This window comes from Canis lupus, chromosome 23, assembly GCF_003254725.2.
Source record: "Canis lupus dingo isolate Sandy chromosome 23, ASM325472v2, whole genome shotgun sequence".
NCBI classification, from domain to species: Eukaryota; Metazoa; Chordata; class Mammalia; order Carnivora; family Canidae; genus Canis; species Canis lupus.
Genome location: NC_064265.1, coordinates 43,842,154 through 43,854,270, shown reverse-complemented (window position 1 = coordinate 43,854,270; position 12,117 = coordinate 43,842,154).

The following is a 12,117-nucleotide window of genomic DNA, read 5'->3' as shown; positions in this document are numbered from 1 at the left end:
AGCAGGGGCATAGGGTGAGATTCAGATGGGAGAGGAGCCACAGCAACTGGCTTTTAGGTAGAAGTAAAAGAAGGGGCGCTGAGATGACTTCCTGGGCTGAGGAGCATTTGTTGTGGGAACAGGTGACAGGTCAGGACTCTGGTGAGGCAAGGGAGCCACTTGGGCACTACATGTAAGCAGGTGCCCACTAGCAGGTTCCTGTGGGTGCAGGGTCACAGCCTGAGAGTGAGTGCCTCCTGAAATTTTTATTGTGGATGGGGGTGTGGCTTGCTCATCCTAGTTCAGGCCCCAGAAACAGAGTAGGATGGAGGGATGTTCTGGTTCCTCCAACATTGTTTCAAACTTAACTCCTGTTTTGGTTACCCAGAGGTTTAGACAAAAATCTAAATAGCACACTTTTGGGAAAGAAAGTCTCAGATAATTGTGAGGCTTATATTGTAGTAAAGATAGTGATCACAGCTTAACAAGATGTAGACATTTATCATATACGGTATAAAAAGTAAAAAAAAAAAAAAGAAAAAAGAAAAAGAGAGAGAGAGAGAGAGAGAGAGAGAGAGAGAAATCATCCTCCAAATTAGGGTCTGTCTATATTCCAGGTATATGGCTGGAGAGCTGAGATTGTTTCCCTCTTTCCTTCCCTTCTTTTCCTCTAGCTTTCTTCTTTTCTCTTTCAACTTTTTCCTTCTATTTCTTTTTTCCTTTTTCCTTCTCTGTTTGACATGACTGAAGTGACTGCTTTTCTTTTTTTTCTTCCTCCTTCCTTTGCTTCCATGGCTTATAACAGATTCTAAGGGAAAAAAAGAATCAAATATCTGTTTCACAGCCATTTCATAAACAATACTGGCTCCTTTCTTTTGGTACCACAGGCAATGAAAAACACCGTGGGAGGACATTTGTGACAGTATAGTGATGAATTCATGACGACTTGGCAGCGTAGACTTGAAACAGGTCCACTGTGTTTCTCTGCATTTAGCCGAGACCAAACCAGAATGAATGCCCATGGGTGCGCAGCTGGATACATGAAACAAAGAGGTTTTCTAGTTTGTGATGAAAGGAAAATTATTTGGGGGGGGGGGGATTCTACCCAAACCAGAAGTTGAGTTTGTGTTTGTTTCAGCCAAACTGCTTCAAACCCTGTCATATACTTTCATGGACCTCAATTGTTGCGGAAATGTTTTTAAAGCCTTTCAGCCTTTGTTAAACCTCTCCAGAAGTTTATTTCAAAATGAAGGAGTTACTAACATTGCTTTTTCCAACATTAGATCATATCTAACATTTCTTACTTTTAAACAACTTGAACTTTTTGAATTAAGTTCTGTTTTAAAAAATTGCATTTGGAAGTAGTCGCATCTCAAGCGAAACAGATTTCAGATGGGTTGAAGTATTCCAGACTACTACATAGGAGCAAAGATTAACATGGTTCATTCTCCTTTTTCCTGTTTTTTGAAACTTTGTATGATAAAGAAGATGCAACATACTGCATAAAGACAAGAAAACAAACTTCCAGTGGGAGCAGGAAGGCCGTGTATGGTTGTGTAGAATGCACACTGCACAATGCCGGGGAATCTGTTCACATCAGAGCCATCGTATATTTATGACACTAATTTCCTATCAAATGGCTTGGAAATGTCTTGGGCAAGTGACTCCTCCCCAATCCCCATCCTCCAATTTGCAGAAAAGGTGCCATCTGGGAAAACAGTGGCCCTGATGATGAGTAATATTTGAATGGTTTATTTTTGCTCCTTTGGTCTTAGGCCTGTAACTGAATTGAAATGATTAGTCTAGATTGGTTGTATCCTGCCGTGCTTAAACTTAGGACCTTTCTCCCAACTTGCTGATCATTCCAAAATAAGCAAACAAAACCCAAAGCATGGGTTATTTGCATTCTTTAGTTCCCCTGGCTTCCATTTGCTTTCTCCTGAGCCTAACGGGCTTCTTGCTGGGTTCTTCCACTTTGTCCTCACTTTATGCCAGACGCTGTTCTAAGCTCCTGATGGATACTAGCTCTCTGAGTCTTATGGTGTTAACCACCCTTTTTCAAAGGATGAGGCAAGTAAGGCTCAGAGAAGATAAGTAATATTCCTGTGGCCACACAACCAGTGAATGGCTGAACTAGGATTTGAATCCAGGCAATGTGGCACCAAAGGTCCTGCTGTTAACCACTCTACTCTTCTGCATTTCCTGAGCTGGTCTCTTGCCCCTGAAACCTGGGCCATTGTAGTCCTATTTAAACTGCTCTGGCCATGCACAGCCAGACAGCAGATATCCTATCGCCTTTACAGTGCCATTCAATTGGATCTCCGCTGGGCACTATCATGTGGCACCTTGCTAGACCTCCTTGAGGACCAGCCCTAATTTACACCAATTCCCAAAGCCCTGGTTCCCTCCAATCTCAATTTTCGCCCATTTTCTGCTGACCCACAGCTGAGGCTCCAGCATGCTTTCTGGTGGACCTCCCTACCCCTGTCCACCCTGTGACACATGAGGACAGGAAGGGGCAATTACTATTGAGGACCATGGAATTCCTGAACCCTGATATGCTGCTGAAGTTAGGAATCCTCATTTTTATCCTCCTTTAAACTTTAGACTCACTGTGGCAGTCTCCTCCTTTTTAAGGGACTTATCTTTATATTCTCAGCACTTCATATGTCTGCCCAAGATCCTTGCTATATAGATGGAATTTGTTTCTTTATACTTGCTTATTCTAGAAAGGATATAAGAAAGAGTCTCAACTATATGCATGTATAAATGCAAAATAATGAGATAAATAAAATTTAAGAAATAAGTGGCTAAGGAGAATAGGACAGAAGGAAAGTGAGAGAGTTTGGAAAGGTCAGATAAAATCAAGAGTAAGGCTGTACACAATACATGTGCTGTAAGGCCCTGCACGTTCACTGGTGATAGGGTCTGGGTGGGGGGGCAGGGCAATGTGGAGGGAGGGAGGGAGAGGGTAGACAAAACAATGCAATCCAGGGTCACTGTTCTTGGCTGGATTGACACTGTATAGACTCTAGAATGTTTAATGTGGCTTTTTAAAATCATGTTTTAGGTAAAACCAGTTCCATGGAATTTAATAGAGAATAAAAGGAAAAGCGGGCTGATGGATATAGCTTGTATTTCAGTAAGTTTGCGAAACGCAGGGTTAGCAAAGCAAATACATTTCTTTACTAATTTTTCTTACCATGCTCAGGTGTATGGTAAGTCTCTAGGGAGGGAGTTAGGGTTACAGTTATTTCCAGATTTTTTTCAGCACAGGGGTCATTCTTTTGGAAACTTAGAGAACCACTGGATTCTGAAGAGATTTTGGGATCTATTGATGGACAAGAAAGGTTTTCCTGAAGGAGTTATTTTTAAAAGAAATGATCAGTCATTTTAAGTATATAAAAATCAAAAATATCCACATGGGAAAAATACAGAAAAAGTCAAGGGAAAATGACAAACTGAGAAAGGATGACAGATAAGACAAAAAGCTAATTTCCTTAATATTTAAAAAGTTAGGATAACTTTATATACATAACTTTATATGATTACAAACCCACTAGAAAAATGGGTGAAGGGCATGAACAGGTAAAAAGAAAAAAATACTTTATAAACATGTGAAAAATACTTATCCTCACTCACAAATGGAAAAACACGAATTCAGTAAAAAAACCCGAGCTGCTGCTTTTTCACTTCCAGTGTTGTGAAACCTCAGGAGTTTGTTACTGTGTTGCATTGGCCAGTGTGTGGGGACACAGGAAGTCTCCTTTACTGGTGGGAAAAGAAATTGCTGCAAAGACTTGAAGGGGCAATTTGGTAACCTCTGACCACATTTTAGGACCTCCACCACTGCCATTCAGGTCTCTGAGCCACTACATCTCTCAGCTGCAGTGCTGCAATGGCCTCCTGCTTCCATTCCACTCCCTAAAGTCCATTCTCAACACAGGTTCAGTTCAGAGTTAAGTATTTTATTTTATTTTATTTTTATAATAAATTTATTTTTTATTGGTGTTCAATTTGCCAACATACAGAATAACAACCAGTGCTCATCCCGTCAAGTGCCCCCCTCAGTGCCCGTCACCCACTCACCCCCACCCCCTGCCCTCCTCCCCTTCCACCACCCCTAGTTCGTTTCCCAGAGTTAGGAGTCTTCATGTTCTGTCTCCCTTTCTGATATTTCCCACACATTTCTTCTCCCTTCCCTTCTATTCCCTTCCACTATTATTTATATTCCCCAAATGAATGAGAACATATAATGTTTGTCCTTCTCCGATTGACTCCCTTCACTCAGCATAATACCCTCCAGTTCCATCCACGTTGAAGCAAATGGTGAGTATTTGTCGTTTCTAATGGCTGAGGAATATTCCATTGTATACATAGACCACAGCTTCTTTATCCATCATCTTTCGATGGACACCGAGGCTCCTTCCACAGCTTGGCTATTGTGGACATTGCTGCTATAAACATCGGGGTGCAGGTGTCCCGGCGTTTCATTGCATCTGTATCTTTGGGGTAAATCCCCAACAGTGCAATTGCTGGGTCGTAGGGCAGGTCTATTTTTAACTCTTTGAGGAACCTCCACACAGTTTTCCAGAGTGGCTGCACCAGTTCACATTCCCACCAACAGTGCAGGAGGGTTCCCCTTTCTCCGCATCCTCTCCAACATTTGTGGTTTCCTGCCTTGCTAATGTTCCCCATTCTCACCGGTGTGAGGTGGGATCTCATTGTGGTTTTGATTTGTATTTCCCTGATGGCAAGTGATGCAGAACATCTTCTCATGTGCATGTTGGCCATGTCTATGTCTTCCTCTGTGAGATTTCTCTTCATGTCTTTTGCCCATTTCATGATTGGATTGTTTGTTTCTTTGCTGTTGAGTTTAATAAGTTCTTTATAGATCTTGGAAACTAGCCCTTTATCTGATACGTCATTTGCAAATATCTTCTCCCATTCTGTAGGTTGTCTTTTAGTTTTGTTGACTGTATCCTTTGCTGTGCAGAAGCTTCTTATCTTGATGAAGTCCCAATAGTTCATTTTTGCTTTTGTTTCTTTTGCCTTCGTGGATGTATCTTGCAAGAAGTTACTGTGGCTGAGTTCAAAAAGGGTGTTGCCTGTGTTCTCCTCTAGGATTTTGATGGAATCTTGTCTCACATTTAGATCTTTCATCCATTTTGAGTTTATCTTTGTGTCTGGTGCAAGAGAGTGGTCTAGTTTCATTCTTCTGCATGTGGATGTCCAATTTTCCCAGCACCACTTATTGAAGAGACTGTCTTTCTTCCAATGGATAGTCTTCCTCCTTTATCGAATATTAGTTCACCATAAAGTTCAGAGTCCACTTCTGGGTTCTCTATTCTGTTCCATTGATCTATGTGTCTGTTTTTGTGCCAGTACCACACTTCACCACTGCTATTCAACATAGTACTGGAAGTCCTAGCCTCAGCAATCAGGCAACAAAAAGACATTAAAGGCATTCAAATTGGCAAAGAAGAAGTCAAACTCTCCCTCTTCGCCGATGACATGATACTCTACATAGAAAACCCAAAAGCCTCCACCCCAAGATTGCTAGAACTCATACAGCAATTTAGTAGCGTGGCAGGATACAAAATCAATGCCCAGAAATCAGTGGCATTTCTAAACACTAACAATGAGACTGAAGAAAGAGAAATTAAGGAGTCAATCCCATTTACAATTGCACCCAAAATATAAGATACCTAGGAATGAGCCTAACCAAAGAGGTAAAGGATCTATACCCTAAAAAGTATAGAACACTTTTGAAAGAAATTGAGGAAGACACAAAGAGATGGGAAAATATTCCATGCTCATGGATTGGAAGAATTAATATTGTGAAAATGTCAATGCTACCCAGGGCAATGTACACGTTTAATGCAATCCCTATCAAAATACCATGGACTTTCTTCAGAGAGTTAGAACAAATTATTTTAAGATTTGTGTGGAATCAGAAAAGACCCCAAATAGCCAGGGGAATTTTAAAAAAGAAAACCATATCTGGGGGCATCACAATGCCAGATTTCAGGTTGTACTACAAAGCTGTGGTCATCAAGACAGAGTTAAGTATTTTAAAACAAAAGCCAGATCATGTCACATACATGTCTTGCTTAAATCCCCCCATTGGCATCCCGTTTTATTAAGAATAAAAGCCCCAATTCCCATGCTATGTGGCCCTATATGATGTGGCCCTAGAATCTCTTCCATCTTATCTCTTATTTTGTCCTTCTTGCTTCCTTTGCTCCAGCCACACTGATCTATTTGCTTTTTCTTGAACGTGTCGGTGATCATTTCATTCTAGAGTCTCTGCATGGCATCTTCCCTCTGCCTGGAATAGTTTTTCCTCCATGTATGCAAGGCCAAATCCTGCAACCGCTTCAGGTCTTGGCTGAAATAGCACTTTCTCAGTGAGGCCTTTACTGAGCCCTCGATTTAAAATTGCAAACCCGATACCATTCCCTCTTGTTCTTCTTTACTTATTTCTGTAGATGTTACTATCTTCTAATGTACTATATGACTAACTTATTTATTGTGGTTTTGTATGTTTTTTTTTCCATAAGAATTTGAGCTCCACAAAGGCAGTATATATTTTTTTCTTTATTCATTGACAATGCCTGGCAAGCTGTTAGTGTTTATTTACAAATATATTTCCAAATATTTGTTGAATATTTTTTGAGTTTATTGAATGCCATTTGATCCATCAGTTCTACTTTTAGGAATTTATTCTATGACACACTTAAGTGTACAAAGCAACATAAACATTGATAGTCATTGAACTAGTTTTTTGTAGCAAAAGATTGAGCAGTTCTCTCAAGAGACGAAACACTTCCTGAAAGGGGTTATTGAAAGGATTGGATGAAGTGTCAAACCAGAGAGGTTTAAGTTTATTCTATGTTCCACCATCCCTTAGAAGGCGGGGGATGATATTGAAGACCAGATCAATTATAGTCAAAACAAATTACACCTCTGAATAAAAACTTGGAATATGTACATGCATGTGGTATTGTGTTTTTCCTATTTCTCCCAAACTGTGAATAAGGCTCAAAGTTGAGAACAAAACGGTGTTCAGTTCCCGCATGCTAAAGAGAGCTGCCAGCAATTATGATCAGACACTTCCATTTGCTGCTGAATTAACCATCACTTCTGCCCCCACATGCTTTTTTTCTTTTTACTTTTTTAAAGATTCTATTTACTTATTCATGAGAGATACATGGGGGCTGGTAGAGAGACACAGGCAGAGGGAGAAGCAGGTTCCATGCAGGGAGCCGACCTGGGACTCGATCCCAGGACTCCAGGATCACACCCTGGGCCAAAGGCAGGCGCTAAACTGCTGAGCAACCCAGGGTTCCCCCCACCCCCCTAACATGCTTATGTAAAAATATTAAGGAATAAGTCCAGTGGTTAAGGTTCCTTCTCCCAAGATATAGTGAAGGGGCTTCAGAAGACTTATTCATAGGGATGGGGGCTGTTGGAAGAAGGTGCTGAGGGTGGCTGATATTTCCTCACCTGGCTGGATGCAATTCTGTGTGGAGGCTCACTGTGGTGTTATCATTGGAATGGAGTTTACTTGTTCAGAGAGCTTAACAGGTGCTCAGGTGGTTTGGAGGTAATTTGAACCCAGGTACTACTTATCTGGAGACTTCTGCAAGGAGGCTTGCAGAGGTCATCTATTGCAGTGAGAAAGGATGGGGCTCGTATGCTTGGGAAGAGGAAATGGGCAGCCCCCACTTGAAGCTCTCCATGTCCTTTGGAAAAATGGAATATGAATTTATAGGATACTGGATCTTCATGTAAAGGGGCATGAAAGAGAGAACTGAGATACAGGCCATGAGTTTATCCAGGAAACCTCTGGTCCAAATGGATGTACAGGATTCAGAGACTGTATCAGTTTGCTAGGGTTGCCATAACAAAAGACCACACATTAGGAGGCTTAAACAACAGAAATTTTTATCTTCATAGTTATGAAGGCTAGAAGTCCAAGATCATGGTGTCAGCAACTTTGGTTTCTTCAGAGGCCTCTCTCCTTGGCTTGCAGATGGCTGCCTTTTTTTTGTGTTCTCACATGGTCTTTCCCATGTGTGTGGGCACTTGTGGTATCTCTTTGTATGTCTAAATTTCTTTTTCTTAAAGGAATACCAGTCAGATTGGGTTAAGGCCCATTCTTTTTCTTTTTTTTTTTTCCCTTTTTAAAGAGTTTATTTATTTATTTTTTATAAATTTATTTTTTATTGGTGTTCAATTTGCCAACATATAGAATAACACCCAGTGCTCATCCCATCAGGTGCCCACCTCAGTGCCTGTCACCCCCACCCCCTGCCCACCTCCCCTTCCACCACCCCTAGTTCATTTCCCAGAGTTAGGAGTCTTTCATGTTCTGTCTCCCTTTCTGATATTTTCCACTCATTTTTTCTCAGATTAAGGTCCATGCTAACAGCTTCATTTACCTGAATCACCTCTTAAAGACCTTATCTCCGGTCACATTCTGAGATATTGGAATTTTGTAATTCAATAAATGAATCTGGGGGGACACAATTCAGCTCATAACAGGGGCCTAGATTTTTTATTGAGGCTGAAAGGAGGCACAGATGCCACTCTCTGAGGTGGCTCTCAAGAGTAGAGGAAGGCATGGAGAAGCTGGGCACCACGCCAAGAAAATCATCCCACCCCGCCGGAAATATCTCCCTATCAGCAGAGGCTACTAAGGCCTGTGGAACTAGATGAAGCCAAAGCAAGACTGGGAGAGCCTCTCAAGGATCCATACGCTTTCAGTGACGTAAGAAGTGATGTAGAAGATGCTTCTGGTCCTCCCTCCAATCCAACATGCCTGATCCAGAAAAGGATCTGGACCCTTTCCTTCTCCCTCCACAAAATGAAAGGGCATCTCCCCACCTGGCAGTGCCAGGTTTTCACCTGGGAGAAGAGAGGAGACAAGATTTAAACTGGATATGAGGTGGGAATTTTAAACAAATTAAAATGAAATTTGACTGACAGTGGCAAGGAAGCCCTAGGATCTGCTGAAGAAGTCATGCAGGCAAGAAAGGAGCTTCTGCAGAGCTCAGCTGAATCTAATGCTTGAAAAAATAATGCTATCACAATTTAAACTCTATCTACTTGACATTTCTCAATAAACCAGATTGCTATCTCTCTATATGAATAAAGGAGCATGTCTTGTAAAATATAACAAATGGTTTTTGTTTTTAGTAGTTACCTTGGAAAGGGGAGCTCATGATGAAGGCCAGGCCAGTATGAGCAGAAAATGTACTTTTTCACTCTATACCCTTTTGAACTTTAAAAAAAATTTTTTTTTCCTTTTGAACTTTTAAAATAAATATCATGTGCGTGTATTATTTGAAAAACCTCAAATAATTAAAAACTAAAGTGGTTAAAATTTTATGGTACTAATGAACAGAAGCCTGAGTTCAGAAATAGCCCTGAAAGATATACCAATTCTGTATATGTTAAAGCAGTGAGAACAATAGTTGTCATAGGGTGAACCAGGGAAGCTCATAATGGAAGAAGGTGAGGCAGGCTGGGCAGGAGGAGGAAATCTAGTCTATGCATTTGGAACAAGGTCTGAAGAAGATGGAGGGGAAGAGACTTGGGCCAGAGCTTGAATGTTAGAAACCAATGTGAACACTGCTGCTGGCTTGAAGGGAGATAAATGTTGTGACAGATGCCTGCAAAGCTTTTGGCAGGGAATGGGGTTCCATTTGGTATGATGCATTTCAAGGTTAAGCTCCTTTGTGTCATGTAGATATGGCATGTTTTTGGCTCCAGGCTGAACCTTGGGGTTTGGGATTTATATAATTGTGAAAGGCATTAAGTCAAGAGGCAACGCACAATGATTTGGTGAGTGACATTTGCTCTAATTCCTTACACATACATTGAAGCAATAGAAATCACCCCCAAAATATCAGGAAAGGATTCCAGCAAAATAGGAACAAAAGAGAGAGATCATTTAAGTCAACACATATGTTAAGTTTATGCATGTATCATTCATTTTCCCATACGCGATTCTTGGGTGTGTTAATAAAAATTGTAAAATCATCTCAAAAATTGGCTTGAGAGTGGGATGATAACCCTATCATCTTCCTGGAACTGACTTGGGCCGGGAAAGAAGGAGCTCTGATTAAGTGAGGTGCTAAACTGGATATCAGACTGGTGCAATAAATGTAACTTATCCACACTAATGCCTGCCATTATTTTTTTTCCTGCTATTTGACAAGATAAAAGGAGCTAAGGCTATACAATGGTAATATAAATAGTAAAAGCTGCGGGTATCTGCCTTATTTTAGAAGGAGTCTTTGCTGTTGAGGAACACACTCCAAGGAGTCTACTGGAGTTTATAAAAGACAGCTGTTGGCTTTAATTTGATGCTTGTTATTCATTGAAGCCACTGGCTTTGATGGTGTCAGACCATTTATGTTACAGAGTGTCTCCTCAAGAAAGGACTTATATTCCAACCCCCCTTGTCTCATAAACACTCTCTCTCCATTGAGTTTTAAAATGGAAAATGATTTTGCTAGTTTATTTAAAGCCTGGATGGTGTGAGATGTCAGGAAGCTGACTGGGAAGGAGAGGTGCTCTCTCTTTTCAGAGGGACTTGAATGAGGAAGGATGTCATTAGGTTGAAACTGTTGAAAGACCTCTTGCCAGCTTGTGGGTAGTGGTGCTGAAGCCTGTCCAGAATGTAGTAGCAATACAGAGTAGGTATGGAGACTAGGTCCAAATGAAGGTTTTTGAAATTTCTATTTTAGTTATGCTTGAAATCAAGCCTGAAAGTTGATATTTTCAGGAATGTGGGTTAAAATATTCCACTCTCTCCACCTAAACCTTTATTTTGCTCCAGCTATTTGGAGAGAGGGCTTCTGTCATAGGAGGATTTTTACCTGTTACTGTAAAGTACTATGAAGAGATTACAACAAAAATTTGAGAGGTAGAAAGAAATTAAAAGAAACACCATAAATAGGACAATTAAATCACAATAAAGACAAAAGATTAGGAGCTAAAAAAAATGATAGATGAATAGGTGATTTAAAACAAAGATATAGGGGATCGCTGGGTGGCTCAGGGATTTAGTGCCTGCCTTCAGCCCAGGGCGTGATTCTGGAGTCTGGGATCAAGTTCCGCATCAGGCTCCCTGCATGGAACCTCTTCTCCCTCTGCCTGTGTCTCTGCCTCTCTCTCTCTCTGTCTCTCATGAATAAATAAATAAAATCTTTAAAAAAATAAAACAAAGATATAAACAATCGATGATTAAAAATATATCAATAACTCTAAAAAAATGAGGGTGCCTGAGTAGGTCAGTCAGTTAAGCATCCAACTCTTGATTTTGGCTCAGGTCATGATCTCAGGGTGGTGAGATTGCACCCCACATTGGGCTCTGAGCTCAGCGGGGAGTCTGCTTGAGATTCTTTCTCTTCTCTGCCCCTCCCTACTGCTCATGCTTGCATGTGCACTCTCTCTCATTAAAAAAAACAAAACAAAACAAAAAAAAAACAATAAAAGGGAGAAACGATAAACATAAAAGACTAAAACCTATGATGTAAAAGTTTAGAATATAAAAGTAGAGGAGATTAAAGATTAAGAAAAGAAATTAAAAATAATAAATACTAAAAAAAAATAAGCCAAAAATCTTAAAGACTAGACAAAGAAAAGAAAAAACAAAAAACAAAACCCAGACCAAAGTAAATCAGCGAGAGTCCACACAAAGTTCAAGATGGTTGTTGAAAAAAATTGTTGATGGGATGTCTTCCATGAGGCAAAGAGCCAAGAAAGCAGAAAGCTCTTAGCTTGAACAGTTACCTGTAAATACGTAAGGATGTCTGCTAATTACTGACACAGAGCAAAACGGAGGTGGGGGGCGGGGACCTAGCCTTCTCATCCTTGGGAAACCTGAAAAGTGTTACTCATCCCACTCCATCAGCACACACACAATAGGTACTTGTCCAATTCTTTATTGTCTGACAATTTGGCATATTATGCATACAGCCCATAGAGCCCAGTTATAGTCAATTAGACAACTGGCAGGAAAAGCAGGGAGTCACTGGATTCCTTTTTTCAAAGTATTTCCTTTTAAAGAAGAAATATATGGGGAATATGACAGCAATAAAATAGCTATAATTACTAAACATC